Below are 15,722 nucleotides of genomic sequence, written 5' to 3'. Positions count from 1 at the left end.
CCAATCATTCTCTTTCTCAGCTCTAATCCCTTGCTCTTGGCCCCATTCTCATGCTTTAGGCAGGCAGCAGATGCCTTTCATGCTTTGTGGTCACTCACCAACTTCTGCATTCCCTACATTTGATTCTCACATCCTCAAAGGAGAAACAAGGCATTGGCTTCTCCAGCCTCTCTCCGGGCAAGGGCACAGGTATGTAACTTAGGCTCCAGCAGAGACCTCAGTTCAGAGGGTGGCACGAGGAGTCAAGGGGTTATGAAATCCATCTTGCGACAACACGAGTGACAGAGGGATCCAGTTTTCAGAGTCTCGGGGCCCCATCACTGGCTCGACTTGCTGCCTCTGTACTGGAAGGGGGAGCAGTGGGCGTCTTGGCTGGTGCAGCCCTACTGTGAGATTAAGACATCATTCCTGGCTTTGGAGTCTCCAAGGCCTTTTTGGAGATCCTGTGAGCCACCAAATGCCCTTTAATAAACTCATTTTCTTGTGAAACTAGCAGGAGTGTTGAATCCACTTAGGTAATGTTCTGCTTTGGTAACCACCCAAAACCCTAGTGCTTTCAATTATCAAGGTTTATTTTTCACTCCTATTCCGTGGCCAGTGCAGGTTGGCTGCAGTTCTGTCTGTCACCTGGGGTCTTTTCTCTAAGACTCAGGCCAACCTCTCTCTGAGTGTTGCTATTCCCATAGCAAAGGGGAAATATGGAAGTAGCGATCACAAGCTGGCTCTTCACACTTTCACTTGGAAGCGACACATACACATCACTTCTACCCACGTTTAATCAGCCAAAGCAAGTCACTCAGTCAAGCCTATGGCTGGGGAAATGGTATAAAAATCCTACATGGGGAAAAGCAGTGAGTATTGTGAACTAGAGGGTTCTACTGTATGCATCTAAGAGGCTGGTCTGATACCTTATAATAGTAAGATGGCAGCAGCCGGGTAAGAAGACAGAGAGAGATGTAGAAGACTACATGGCCAAAGAGCAACAAATATCAAATATCCATTCTGATAGGCTAATTTCAAATGTTTGAAACATGATGAGCTGCAAAAGGGGGAAGAATAAGGTGAGCTGACATATTAAGGGAATGACTTATTTTCTTAGTACATACTTGGGTTTGCTACTGAAAGGGTATAACTGTTTCTAAGTGAAATCAAAGAAACTGAGCTTCCTAAATCAGCTCAGTGTTTGGGGCCATAGTTTCTTTGGTTGAGTTGCTTTCCATGGGTGAAGCCAGACAGTGGGGAAGCTGCACCACACATCTAAGAATCTGAACACTCAAAAGTCTGAAGCGATTTCTAGTCCTTATCTACTAGTTTGCTGATTTCAGATGCTTATGGGCATACCTGGGGGGTGACAGGCCTCACAAGTCTCACTGGACTGCCTGAACGGCAGAGCTGTGGCCACCTCAAAGGCTATCCACGACGCTGACAGTTGCAAGGTCAAAGTCACCAATGGCTTCCTGCTTTTGAGGAATTCATCTTAAAATGACAAAGGAGGGGCACTGATGGCTCAGTGGGCTGAGCATCTGATAGTTGGTTACTTGGCTCAGGGTCCTGGGATCCAGCCCCGTGCTCAGGTCACAGTGTCAGGATCTTGGGAAAGAGCCCTGCCGTCAGGCTCCTCGTTCTGCACGGAGCCCGCTCGAGATTCTCTCTCTCTCAAATAAATAAACCTTAAAGTGAAATAAGATGACAAAGGAAAAAAAATAAAAGGTATCCATTTCCTCCCTGAGTACATATGAAATATTAAAAGAGAACAATGGCACTCTTAGGGCAACAATGCGTAGCCTTTAAGGACATGGGCCTCTTGGAATCACTTAGCTATCAGGAGACTGAGTAGAAGCCCAGCCCTGCCAGTCACTGGCAGAGTGGTGGCAGGCAAGGCACTCAAACTCTCTGGTTGGCTTTAACTTCTTCAGCTGAAACATGAAGACAGTAATACTCACCGAGGCTACCTCAGAGGAGTGTATGCCAAAGTGCTTTGTAAACCATCCTGTACTTGACTAACAATAGACTGTGACTGCACTCTGAGCGCAGCGGGCAGTGGAACAAAAGTCTCCCTCCTTGTCAGGGAACCCATCCTTCCGAGCAAGGGCAGACGGAAGGCTGGAGGACGCGCAGAGCATTCCCTAAAAAAAAAACCAAACTACAAGTGGGAGTGGAATTTCAGGCCCAATTCGTGGCAGCCTTGTCCTGTGCGGACAGAGGTTAGCAAAGAGGTGGGATATACTTACCATCGGGCATCCTGGGAGTCAGGACGGTTCATGGACTGGCAGGGAACAGTGAGCCTTCGTGAATCCGTCCACCCACGGTCATCTGTGCCAAGCGCTCAAGAGGCCTCGTCAAAGGCATCAACAAAAAGGCATTCTGCAGCGGCCTGGTGAATATAACGGGGGCTCGCTAGGATGTAGGATCTTGTACTCTTTGGAGTATTGGTAAAAATACCAACTTCAGCTTTAGTAAGCTTAAAACCTACTCTAGATTCTCCCCTTGAAAGTTCCTAAATCATAGACCTCAGTATTTACTCCAGTATTTACTCCCGAGCTGCAGGCCTGCCTCTGTTCCTGGGGAACACATACATGGCAGGTGACTGCCTCGATTTTCCCACCTGGAAAGTAGGGATAACATTTAGACCCAGAGGGGAAGTGGGGGAGTCCAGTCCAACCCATGCATTTCACAAAGGAGGACGCTGACGCTTGGGAGGTGAACTGAAGAGCAGGCAGCTAATGAGAAACCAGGGCAGGATAGACTCCAGATTACACCCGATTCCTGCGCCTCCCACCCACCTGCTTCTTCCAGGGGTCTGCCCAGGAAGACAGGAACTGGCCGAACGGGCTCCATCATCCCGCCAGCTTCAGAGGAAGACGCCAGGGAAAAGGGCAGGCCCAGCCTTCAGCCCTGTTGGACTCGGCACCTAAGATGCCGCCCCCAGATGGTTTTCAGGCGGTTTTCAAGCTTGAGGATGTGAGCAATCCTAGGACGGTGAGGGGGAGCCATCCAAAAGCACTGGAGAGGGCAAAGGGCACTGACAATGAAAACTAAGAAGCGAGAGCACACAGGAGCCCTTCGTGCTGGAAGTTTCCAGCACCTTCTCGGGCCCACAGTCCAGGAAGCACAGCGACAGGTTCATAGGCCGCGACTGTGCAGTCGCAGGGCCCGCGCTGGGTTTAATGCCCTGCTTGTCACCGTTTGGGAGTTCGCAGTGGCTCACCAGCCAGGAGCCTGGCATTTTCACTTTGCACTGGGCCCCTCCAACCTCGCAGCGGGTCCCGCTTCGTCACCCCCAACCCGCACCTTCAAGGGCGGTCCGTCTACACCGCCCTTCCCACCCCACCCAGGCCGGCCTGTGGCGGGGGCGCGGGGTCCGGCGGGGAGCAGTGCTGACAAAATGGCGGGGGGCACTGGGGGCCTCGGTCGTCGGGCCAGGGGCCACCAACCCGAGGCCCCTTCCAACCGAGAAGCCAGGGTGGCGGCGACCCGCGGCCCCACCCAAAGCCCGCGCCGCCGTCCGTCCCGCGCGGACTCGGGGCCCCCGCGGCTGCCGGAAGCGGATAGTTTCCCGGGAGAAGCCGGGAAGGCGCGGGTCCCGCAGCGGGAGTCGCCGCCGCACCGTCCGCCTCCGCCCGCTGGGCAGGTCCCGCCGACCTCGCAGCTGAGAGAAAGTTTGGGACCGGTGACTAGCGGGGCGGCCCTCAGGAGGGGAACCCCGGCCCTGCGCTCGCCGCGGTCACGCGGGTGGAGCGAACAGCCCAGACGCCACAGCCGGAGCTGGGAACGCGGCCGCGAACGCCGGATCTCGCGGGGGGCGGGGCCACGGTGGAGGAGGAGCTACGGGCAAGGGGCGGAGCTTAAGCGGAGGCGCTGGTTCGGACGTGAGACTATGAATAGGCTAATGATGCTTCAGGCTACCGTCAGGGTTCCATAGTGTAGTGGTTATCACGTCTGCTTTACACGCAGAAGGTCCTGGGTTCGAGCCCCAGTGGAACCATAGGTCTAAGGCTTTTCCTTTCCACTTTCAATATTCTTTGAGTGTATGGGCAAGAAAATGAAAAGCAAGACAAAGGATTTTTCTTTCTCCTTTAAAAATAGTATTTGCTTTACTTTTCTATTGGGGGACATTTAAATTTTTTCTTTATTTTTTATTTTTTTGGGGGGTCGTTTTTTTTTTTTTTAAGATTTTATTTATTTATTCACGAGAGACACAGAGAGAGAGAGGCAGAGACACAGGCAGAGGGAGAAGCAGGCTCCATGCAGGGACCCTGATATGGGACTCAATCCCAGGACTCTGGGATCGGGACCTGAGTCCAAGGCAGATGCTTAACCACTGAGCAACCCAGGTGCCCCAGGAGGGCGTATTTTTTATGCCAGAAGCATGATGACAAATAACCCTCTCCTCCCATCAGCAACAGCAGAAGTGGGCGCCTGGTCGTGTCGTGGTCCCCAGGACGGCCCCCCCCCCCCCCCCTCCGCCCCAGGCCCAGGCCCAGGCGGCCTGGAAAAACCCGGAGCTCCCGGGAAGCAAGACCACCTTGGCGGAGCCTTCCCCTGTGGCCAGCACAGACCTGCCCCTCAAAGCCTCCAACTGAAATAGGCAGGGCGAAAGCACTTGGCCTGCGGTTGAATTATTACACATTTATTATTATTATTATTAAAGGGTTAATTTTTCATTAAACTCTAAAATGCAGAGCGAGGGAAAATAGTCCTTTTCTTTTTAATACAGAGGTAGAGCTTGTTGAATAGACCTTCCTCTGTGTAATGACGAATCCATAACACGGTAGAGAACAAATGTCAGGCTTGGAGACACCCAGTAAATACTGACTGAGCCTTCCTCTAGCTCCTTTTTGTCCCTCTTTATAGTTCATTACACTTTCTGGGGGGGCGGGGGTGGTCAGGGGGTCATTATCTTTTTATATTGGCCTTTTTCATCTTTGACAAGAAGAACGAAGGGAAGGTGGGCCCCTGGGGGTTGCGGTGCAACAGTGGTGGCCCGAAACCAAAAAGGGAAGGCGAAACCCGGTGTCCCTCTCCGCCTTTTTCCACATCGTTTGCCTCATACAATGTGTACACTTGCATCCTTTTCTAAATCAAGAGTATAGCACACGATTGTCCCTGTTATCACAATCGTTTCACTAACTTGTTTTATTTTTTTATCATCCTACCCATGTTTAAGTGTACAGTTCAGTAATGCTAAGCATATTCACATTGTTGTGAGAAAGGTCTCCAGAACTTTTTCATCTTGCAAAACTGAAACTCTATGCTCATTAAACAACTCCCCTTTTCGCCCACTTTATTATAATTGGCTGTATAATAATAACAACTAATTCCCTCTAGCACTGTTTTAAGTATATATGCAATCATCCCACTTGAACCTCAAACTAACTCTATGACTTAGGCATTATTATCATCATCTTATAGCTGAGAAAGTTCAAACACAGAGACCTCAAGCAGCTTGTCTAAGGCCACATAACAAGTGGTTGAGCTGAGATTTGCACCAGTCTGGCCTGGGGATCAGTGCTCTTAACTCTACCTCCTGTGCTGAACCCCCTGACCTTGGCCATGTGGATCGTTTCCTATTTTTTGTTATAAATAACAAAGCAAGGGACGTCTTTGTGTGTAACTGTCTCCTTCTCCCAAACTGAGTATTTTCCTGAGTGAATAGGTCTGAACACGATGCCAAGTCGCTTTCTAAGAAGGGAATGCATGTCGCTTTCATAGAATTTGACGATGTTAGTGCTTATTTGGCAGGAAATCGCTCAAGGTCACCCCCGGGGAAGATGCTAGCAAAGAAAGGATTAAGAGCTGGGTCTTCTGATTGTAGTTTCTCTTGCCCTCTACTGCTTCCCCTCAATTTAAAGCTAGTATAGGGTCGCCTGGGTGGCTCAGTGGGCCAAAGGACCAACTCTTGGTTCCTGCTCACGTCAGGATCTCAGGTGGTAGGCTTGAGCCCCTCACCTGGATCCCTGCTCATTGGGGAGTCTGCTTGGGAGTCTGTCCCTCCCCCTGCTAGCCCAGTCTCTCTCTCTCTCTCTCTCTCTCTCTCTCTCCCAAATAGACAAATCTTTTCTAAAAATAAAGAAAGCATGAAACCCAGTATCTTCCTTTGCTAAACCGACCTCAGTTGACATTAGATTCTTCTCTGAGATTTCCTCGTCGAGGCAGGTAACTATGTGGGTTAACTTCGTAGGGCTCAGCCAAAGCCCTAAGAACTAAATGGAATAAGATGCTTAATGAGGCCAGCGCTCAAGTTAAGCCCCTGCTCCTGGAGAAGCTCTCCACTTGGATAAGGTAGAGCTGCGGCCAAGGACAAGGGGAGAATGCCCCGCAAGATAGAAGGCTTCTTGTTTTTACTTCTCTTCGGCTATGAAGGTATGTGCTGGGCAACCATTAGCATTTATCAAATACTGAATAGTGCAACTGAATTCGTAATTTTGCTGATTCACAGAAATGCAACCTGAATAATTAAAATATCACTGTATCATTAATTAGCAAGGCATGCTAATTGGTCAAGATGCATTGTTAATGAACAACAGTTGTCTTTACGTGGTCGTGGTTCTCTTAGTTTCACCGCTGGCTTTCCGGTTCTCTGAGGAGCCTTCTAAAGTTCAAAGGATGCTTAAAATGGGACAGAGAGAAGGAAGGGTCTCAGAAACTGCAGAAAATAGCTATAGATTGCAACCACTAATAAGAAAGTGTGGTGTACCCTTGAAAACTTCTAGGAGTCAGAGTTAGAATGACTGTAGAATTTAATCTTCCAAACTAGGACACTATTGAGAGTGGAAGAGGATGCTATTAATAATTCTGCTGGACAACAGGTGTAAACCAGGACTGTCCCGGGCAAATCGGGACGTGAGGTCACTCCAGTTTAAATATGGATTAACATAACACGCCGACTACCATCGGACTCTAATAGAAAGCATAATCCAACTGAGAGTCAGGAATCTCCAAAGACTCTAGACACTCAATCATTTTTAAATTTCTAAATATGGCCCTGGCAGGAGTAATACGCTTAAATAAGGGGAAATTAAAAACAAATCTCTGAAATATCACCCAATTCAGCTTTTAAATTCTCTCTTAATTTGAACTGATAGTCCTTCATGCCTCTCTTGACTCTCAAGGACCTGTTAGCTCAGAATTCCTTTTTAGGTTCATTCTGAACATTAGAAATTAGTTGAGTGTCTTCTCCGGGGTGATCGTGTATTTAAGTGTGTCACAGGAAATAAGTAAGGAGGGCAGGAAGGTGGAGGCCTCTCCATTCTGCAAATGACCTGGTGGACGGACATGACACCACTCACACAAGTAGAGTCAGAAGCCCTGCTTTAAATCACGTTCCTCTCTGCCCTCTCATTAGACATTATTGGTAGAGTAGTGATTTCATGATCCCCCAACCTCATGACTTTTGGTATTTCGTCACCTTTCTCGGTATTTGGAAAGATCTGTATGACTGTAATCCCAAGGTCATTTTGCAAACCCAAATACATCCCTAAGTAGGGATCATTGAGACCAGCTGTCTGGTTTTGTCCTCACTGCAAGTAAGAGTCAGCGGCTTGGCCCAGTAACTCTCAATACTTTAAGGTGCTTTGGGTGTTTTGTTGTTTTTCCTTTACTCCTTGCCCTTTCCTCAGCAAGAAAATCTAAACAGAGCCTTTCAAGGCTTAGAGTCCAATACTTCTGGTTCTCTGCTATCCATAGGCCTCATCCTCAGATTTCTCTTCTGTGTGATCGGCATTGAGATTCATCCATCCACCCATCCGTGCATCCATCCTTCCGCTCATTTTTGGTCGGTTTGTTACAGACTCTGTCCCTTGGTTGCTGCTGTGGCCCAGGACCCATAAGAACTTGACACGCAGGACAAATCTTCGTTGCTTTCACAGTGCTGAGTCTAACTGTGCTCTGTGACCCTCAAATAGGAAGAAGCCCTTGAAAAGTTTACCAACCCATTTTTATATTAAACCTGCCCATTCGGGAGATATTTGTAATAAAAGACACGCTGTCAGGAGGCACAGAGCACAGCACTCTTTCCTGTTCTATTGCTTACCAATCTGTGTACATGTTTGAGGAGCTCCAGAAATTTCCACAAAGAACAGAAAATACCATCTGGCTAGGTAGACTGGAATATAGTCCACTGGGTGGTCCAGTGACCATTTTATGGTCAGTGTGGCTTGGTGACCTATGTGTGCTCTACCCTGAGCTAGAGGGATCCCTGCTTAAGCGACAGAGGGAAAAACAGGAATACAGGATGTGGTTGCTGCACTTCATCAGCTTCCCATCCAGATAGAGAATCAAGGCCAACGCACAGAGGGAAAATGTTTTCTATTGCACGACTGGGAACCTGAAGACAAAGGTTCTTTGTCTAATTTACTCTTCACTGTTTCTGTTCCACGGTGGCAGTAGCTCCTTATTACAGTGAAATAAGATAAATGGATTGACTCCACTCACGCGTCGGATGAAGATTCACTTGGGAATGCACAAATGGTCATTGTAAAGCACTATCTACGTCTGATAACGGAGGCAGGCTTCTATTTATCTTATATTGTGCATTTTGGATTCAATGCAAATGATGATTTTTTAAAAATCTACCTTAGTAAAATAAAGAGGTCCATTCCTTGGTCATATTTATTATATATATTTTAAAAAAACCCGAGCCTCATCTTACAGGTGTGTCTCCTTAGCAGGCGTGTCAACCATCAGAGACAGCAGATTTTTTTAAGCAGCTTATTGAGATATAATTTACATAGCATTAGATTCACCCATTTAAAGTGTGTGATTCAATGGTTTTTAGTATATTTATAGATTGTGGAGCACACAACCCAATTTTAGAACATTTTCATCACCCCCTCCCCTAAAGAGACCAGTAGACATTAAGCCCGTTTCCCCCTCTCCCCAGCCTCTGGCAACCACCCATCTACCTTCTGTCTCCATAAATTTGTCTATTCCGGACATTACATTTAAATGGAATCATACAACATATGGTCTTTTATCTTTCACTTAGCATATGTTTTTGAGATTCATCTGTGTTGAAGCATGTACAGATAACAGATTTACCCAGGAATATGCTTGTAGCCATAAATAGCAACATTTTCACACCAGGACAGTTTCCTTCTTTCTTCTTCTTCGAGAGGGACATCGTTGCAGCCTGCTTTCTTCCTGTGTCTTACTCTTGTTTTTCAAGGAAGCTACTTACTGACAGCTTTTGTCATTCATAATTTTATGCTTTCCTCCTCAGCTTCATCTGTTTCCATGGGAAGGAGAGCTCTGTATTTAGTGACATCCATCAAAAAGACTCAAAGGGTCTACCTTATGTGTGTCTAATGCCCACTCTTCCTCTTGAGCTTGCAAGGTACATTTTGACACACAGCAAAAGCCTGGACTTTTCTTGCTGTGGTAACAAGGGTTTCCCCATGGAGTGGCCCTTTGGACAAAAGGGCAGAATGGGCCCATGTTGCATAAACCTAAGATCGGCGAGTGGGAGGCATCTCGGACACTCTAGTGGAACCCTATAACGCGGGGAGAAATCTCAAAAACATTCCACGGAGGGAGAAAAATATGCAACCACACAATCAAAATCTTTTTTCTTCTTTTTTCCTTTAAAGGCTGACCTGTTTTCTCTCGCTCACTGCAACAATGTTATTTTCTGGTATTATAAGATGTTGTACTCAAACACGCTTTTGCTTTTGCTCGCCAGCTTTTTGGTGATTAAATGATTTCGGGGACTGTACAGCCATGTTGCTGCTCCTTGGTGACAGCTTTTCCTGTAAAATGCTTGTTGTTCCTTCTCTCTCTCTGCTCATTTCCATAAGGATCTGGTGCCTCAGATCCCCAGGCTGCCTATAGACGAACATTTTCTGGGGAGAGGAGCCTGGGAGGGAATAAACATCAGAAATCTGCCCAACCTCTGACTGAACACAGGCAGTGGTTCTGAAAGCCGGCCTTCCTCTCAGGACTCTTCCTCTCCACCGGGGCACAGTGGCAGAGCCCCCCCCCCCCACACCCCTCTGCCCTTTTTGCCTTCTGCTTTGTCTCTGCAGATCTTCCACCTGCAGCCACAGGTGGGTGGGGGACAGGGAAAGGCCCGAAGTCCGCAGCAATTAGAGGGTCTCATTTGATCTCTGGGTTTGCTCAGTTGTGGCTGCATAAGCCCTCCTCAGTGACAGACACAGCCTCTGGGCCAAACTGATTTAGTATTAAGGCCACACTGTCAGTGACCCACATGCTTCCCTTTGAATCCCCCCCCCCCAAAAAGATCTTGGCACAATTGACATTTGTCCAATGGACAGGGCCTTTTTGCTTCTTGAAGATGGGATGGAGCCAACAGCCTCCTGGATTAACGACCCCCAAGTCAACTAACTAGATGCCAATTGCTCCTCTGCCGTTTTGGGGGGAGCAGCTGCAGGACTGTAGCTATGGGTTCACGTGTGCATCCACTGCAAGGAGCACAGGGCGACCCTCAGCCTGTCTGAGCTCCAGGACCTTCCAGCCAAGTGCCCACTCAACCTCAACACTCGCGTGTCCTATAGGCCTCAGGAACAGAACATCTTCACTCCATGCCTTGCCATCTCTGTTCCTCCTGGAACCTTCCCCTCTGCCAGTAAAGGGCAGCTCTATCCTCCCAGTCCTTCAGGCCTTGAACCTCTCTCTCACACCCATGTCATCTGTCAGCAAGTACCATTGGCTACCTTCCAAAGATGATCAGAATCCAGCTACGTCTCATCACCTCCACTGCCACCAGCTGGGCCAAGCCATACTGTCTCCCCTCTGGATGACTGCGCTCACCCCACTAGGCTCTCTGCTTCCAGCTTGCCCCAGGCAATCCAGTCTACACTCAGCAGCCAGAGGGAGCCTTCCAAGCCCTCACCTGACTTGTCCCTCCTCTCCTCGAACCCCTGCAAGGGCTTACTCAGGCTAAATGCCAAAGTCCTCATGTGCCCACAAGGCCCTGCACGGATGGTCTCCCATAGCCTGCACTTTATCCCTTCACCTCCTAAAACTCTTGTATTCACCAGCTCCAGCTGCAGAGTCTCCTTGCTCTGTCTAGAGCACACCAAGTACCCACCCAGTACCCACCCAGTACCACCCACTTCAGGGTCTTGACACTTGCTATTCCCTCTGCCCAGAATGCTTTGCTCACAGGTCTCCCACCTCTTTCAGGTCTTCGCTCCAACCTCACCTTCTCACTGCAGGATATTTTATTCATTCATTCATTAACCCTCACCACCCCCAGCCTAGACTGCACATACCCTAAGAAGGCGGATCCCTTTCCTATTTAGTTAACTGCTATATCCCCAGTACCTAAAGCCGGGCCTGGAATACAGTACATACTCAATGAATATTACTTAAAGAATAAATACTTTGGGACCAGTCATCATCAGGTATCTTTTCTATCAACTTCTATAATTGTACAGGTGCTTAGATACACCGGTGCACAAGAAAGAGGTGGAACACAAAGGCCAGAGCGAGCAGTGAGTTGTGCATGGGGGCCAGAAAAAGTCCTCTGCACGGGGAAAGGGATAAGTAGGCAGAAAAATTGGAAGAAATTTTAAAGCCAAGAAACCATACAGACATGCATGGAGGCATGAAACAGCCTGGCACACCTGATGAATTGCAAGTAGTAGGGAGTGAGAAAGATCAGTTTGGAGAGGCAGGCGGGAGCTAGATCATGGCAACCCCTTGAGAGACACATTAGGATACCCATTTTAGGGATGAGGAAATGGAGAGACATGGCCATACAACTAATAAATGGGAGATGGAACCTGGAGCCTTGCCATGAGGACCCACCAAAGTGTCCACAGCAATAAAGTGACACAATCAGGTGTGCATCCCATTCCATTGGCAGCACAAAGGGTGGACGAGGCAAGGTCTCTCTTCAGCAGGGAGTGTATGGGGGGGGGGAGTGGGGGCCTCACGCAGGAAGCAATGGGCGGCCACGGAGAGGCAAAAGGCCCCTGCTTGACACTGGGTGTGGGAGTTTAGGGAAAAAGGTGACTAAGACAAGCCCTAAATCTCTGCATGGGATGCTAAGTGGATGGCAAAGCCATTCAGTGGATAAGAAATAAAGGAGAACAATTTGAGGAAGGATGTAATGAGTTCGGTTTTTAAAAAACCTTTCTATTGAAATATAGCATACGTACTAGGATTTAAGTATGACAAACCTACAGGAAAGTACAGGTGAGTGTCTAGCTGAGTGAATTTTCACGACTGAGCACACCCATGTAACCAGCACTCCGAGCAAGCAACGGAACATCTCCAGCCCCCCAGAGAGCCTTCCTGGCTTCCTCCCTGCTCCAAATGTGACCAAGACCCTCACGTCTAACGGCATAGATCACTTTTGCCTGCTTCTGTACGTTTCAAATGGATTCATACGCTGTGTCCATTTTAGCATCTGACTTTCCACTCTGCATTGTTTGTGAGATGCAGCTGTGTTGTAGCATGGAGTTGCAGGTCATCCACTTTCATTGCAGTTTAGTTTTCCACTAGTGTGAATTTGCTATTTGTAGCCATTCTACTCTTTTTTTTTTCTTTTTTTGAGAGAAGAGGGTCATGTGGGGGGCAGAGAGAGAGAGAGAGGGAGAGAGAGAGAGAGAGAGAGAATCTTAAGCAGGCTCCACGCCCAGCACAGAGCCCAATGCAGGGCTCAATCTCATGACCCTGAGATCATGACCTGAGCCAAAATCAAAAGTCTGATGCTTAAGCTACTAAGCTACCCAGGCACCCATATCCATTCTACTCTTGATGGGCATATGAGTGTTTCCAGTTTGGAGTTAATACAAATACTGCTGCTGTGCTGTGGGTAATCTAGTAGGTTTTTGTTAGTTGGAGAACATATGTATGCATTTCTGGTGGGTAAATACGAGTAGAATTGCTGGGTCATAGGGCATGTGTATGTTCCACCTTAGTGTAAGCTGCCAAATATAGTTTTTCGAAGAAGTCAGACCAACTTATATCCCCACCAGCAACATATGAGAGTTCCCATTGCACCATGACCTTGTCAAGACTTGGTTGGGTCCGGGCACCTGGGTGGCTTAGTGGTTGAGCATCTGTGTTTGGCTCAGGTCATGATTCCAGGTCCAGGGATAGAGTCCCACATCGGGCTCCCCACGGGGAGCCTGTGTCTCCCTCTGCCTGTGTCTCTGCCTCTGTGTGTGTCTCTCATGAATAAATAAATAAAATAGTAAAAAAAAAAAAAAAAAAAAAAAGACTTGGTTGGGTCCAATTTCAAATATTAAGAGACATCTATGGGGAGATAGCCGGTAAGCCATTCAAAGCAAGAGTTGGAATCTTGGGCTTAGGAACATTCATGAGGTGAGAGGATCTTCAGAGTGATGGGAGAACCAGGTGAACAGTGTGATGGAAGCTAAAGGAAGATAGGCGGATTGAGAGCATGTGGGAGCATGAAGACATACGGTCAGTGTTGGGAAGAGTTCATTGGATGTGAAAATAAGAACTCAGTACTTCTTTAGCCAGCACAGGCCTTGGCCCCCAAGATGCCCCTACTGACCTTCGTCACTACCTGAGAGGATCAACTCTGCCCATAGCGGGTAGACCAAGGAATCTCTAGGAATGAATAACCCGTGAATGAGGCCCAGGAGAGACAGCAGTTTGGTGACCACGGGTTAGGGGTAGCCCTGAAGTGCTCTGACTAAAAGATATGCTCCCCTGGACTCCCACCGCAGCCTGTGCAAACCTGGTGGAGTATTCACCACGTGCGTCACCCAAGGGTCTGTCTTCTCCTGGGTCCTCCAGGCCCTGTGTGCAGAGAGCGACGCTTCTGTTTCAGAAGGCCCAGGCCCCGGTGTGGTGCCAGGCTCACAGTGGACATGAAAAAGTGGTTTGCAGAAGAGCTAAATATGTATTATTTAAATGAAGGCACAGTTTGAAAAAGAGCACTTTTATAATCATGACATGAAAGATGAGACCATTCCTTTACTCTCTAAAACGGTCTGAAAGGTTTTTGGGGGGCATCAGATTCAACTTTTAGATAGGAAAGTGGTTAAGGGGGGGACTTTTATTTCCTATTGTCTACACTCAAGTTTTGTTCAAGATTTTTATACTGGGTAGGTGTTGCTTTTATGATGAGGAAAGAATTGAAGGCATCCACTTTGAAAAAATGGGAAATGGAGCTTTGGTGCTCATTAATCCTAAATAACCAAAATATGTCATGGAGGCAGGGGGAGAGGGCTACGAATCAGCTCCTGAGTCGCACATTTGGCAGACACCAGGGATGATGATGATGATGATGGTGATGATGATGAAGGGTTAATAAGTAAAGGGAAAAGCAAGCACTGTTAATGTCAAACGTAACAGTATAAGTGTCGATTGTAAGCATTGTTTACATAGTAGGTTCTCAAATATGTTTTTAAAAATACACATAGAAAAAGACTGGAAAGATTTACACAAAAATGTTAACAGTGTTGCCTTTGTGATAAGAAATACAGGTGCGTTTTTTTTCTCTTTGCTACACTAATGCATTTTCCAAAATTCTATAAAGAACAAGAATAATACGAGCATCTGGCTGGCTCGGTGAGTAGAGTATGTGACTCTTGATCTCGGGGTCGTGAGTTGGAGCCACACTTTGGGGAAGAATTTACTCTAAAATAATAATAATAATAATTATCCTTGTCTGTTTCATTTTACTGCCCCTAGTTTCTCAGCATCTGTGGAGGTTATTCCTGGCAGATATTTACTTAGTTTGACTTCTTCCAGAAGAGGCTTTGTTAACTTTTATGTGATTATTTCCATTTCACTTTTCCATGGAATGGATCATTTTGTTGAATTTGTTTCTTTTTTTAACCTGATTTTTCCCCCCTTTTTAACCTGACTGTTCCCCCCTCTTGTCTTTTTGCTTAGCCACACTGGGATTATCGTCTACTGAGGTATGTTGCAGTAAGAAAGCTGTTTTTTTATTTATTTATTTTTTATTGGTGTTCAATTTGCCAACATATAGAATAACACCCAGTGCTCATCCCATCAAGTGCTCCCCTCAGTGCCCGTCACCCAGTCACCCCCACACCCCGCCCACCTCCCCTTCCACCACCCCTTCATCGTTTCCCAGAGTTAGGAGTCTCTCATGTTCTGTCTCCCTTTCTGATATTTCCCACTCATTTTTTAAGAAAGCTGTTTTTGAAGATTGTCCTAGCTGAAAATAACGTGTAGGATTATCACTTAAAAAAAGAAAAAAAGGTATTTTTTAAGATATTTTATTTTGGTGGTAGCAATGGCACATTTTATCCAGGAAAATTCAAGATTGGTGTTTTAATGAGAGGATGTAAGTAAACCAGGTCTTAATACAGGTGGTATAATCTTGAGCCCATTACCTTTTAAAGCTGGATCCCTAAAAGGGGCCTCCAGGGGCAATGAGAGCCTGACCTTGGCCTGGGGCTCCCCCAGCCTCTGAAGATCACTATAATGGGGTGAACAGTGCTCCCTGCATGAGTGCGTCTGTGTGATCATTAGCTGGTCACCCACAGTGGTGGACATTTGTTTATCTGGACTCAAAGATGAGTGGCAACTGTATGTGTTAAGGCCGAACTAATCATCCAGTTGTGCTGCTGTAGTGCAAAAGCACGCATAGAATACAGGTGATGAATGAGCAGGGTTTTGAACACAAACTTCTCCAGTGGGGCTCTGGCCAGAGTTGCCGTTCGCTGTGACTGACACTCCTGCCCCTCTGGCTTCCTGCAGGATGAGAGTGAGGACCCCTGGTACCAGAAAGCATGCAAATGTGACTGCCA

General features: G+C 47.3%; 1 protein-coding gene and 1 non-coding gene across 2 annotated transcripts in view; one reads left to right on the top strand and one right to left on the bottom strand.

The window, feature by feature from the left end:
- PPEF1 (protein phosphatase with EF-hand domain 1) overlaps positions 1–3,166 on the bottom strand; it is a 123,143-nt gene extending 119,977 nt beyond the window's left edge. Inside the window, exons 1-2 of the mRNA XM_038586981.1 lie at positions 2,784–3,166; positions 2,232–2,374 (exon numbers count right to left, since the gene is read on the bottom strand). The gene's annotated coding sequence lies outside the window, so the exon portion shown is untranslated. The remainder of the gene's footprint in view (positions 1–2,231; positions 2,375–2,783) is intronic.
- A 746-nt stretch (positions 3,167–3,912) lies between these two features.
- TRNAV-UAC lies at positions 3,913–3,985 on the top strand. Its single transcript has one exon. It is a non-coding gene; the product is annotated as a tRNA-Val (tRNA).
- The last annotated feature ends 11,737 nt before the right edge of the window (positions 3,986–15,722 follow it).

The sequence above is a fragment of the Canis lupus genome, chromosome X, assembly GCF_011100685.1.
Source record: "Canis lupus familiaris isolate Mischka breed German Shepherd chromosome X, alternate assembly UU_Cfam_GSD_1.0, whole genome shotgun sequence".
Classification (NCBI taxonomy): domain Eukaryota; kingdom Metazoa; phylum Chordata; class Mammalia; order Carnivora; family Canidae; genus Canis; species Canis lupus.
The sequence above is the reverse complement of the archived record's forward strand: the minus strand, read 5'-3'. Positions and strand labels throughout refer to the sequence as shown.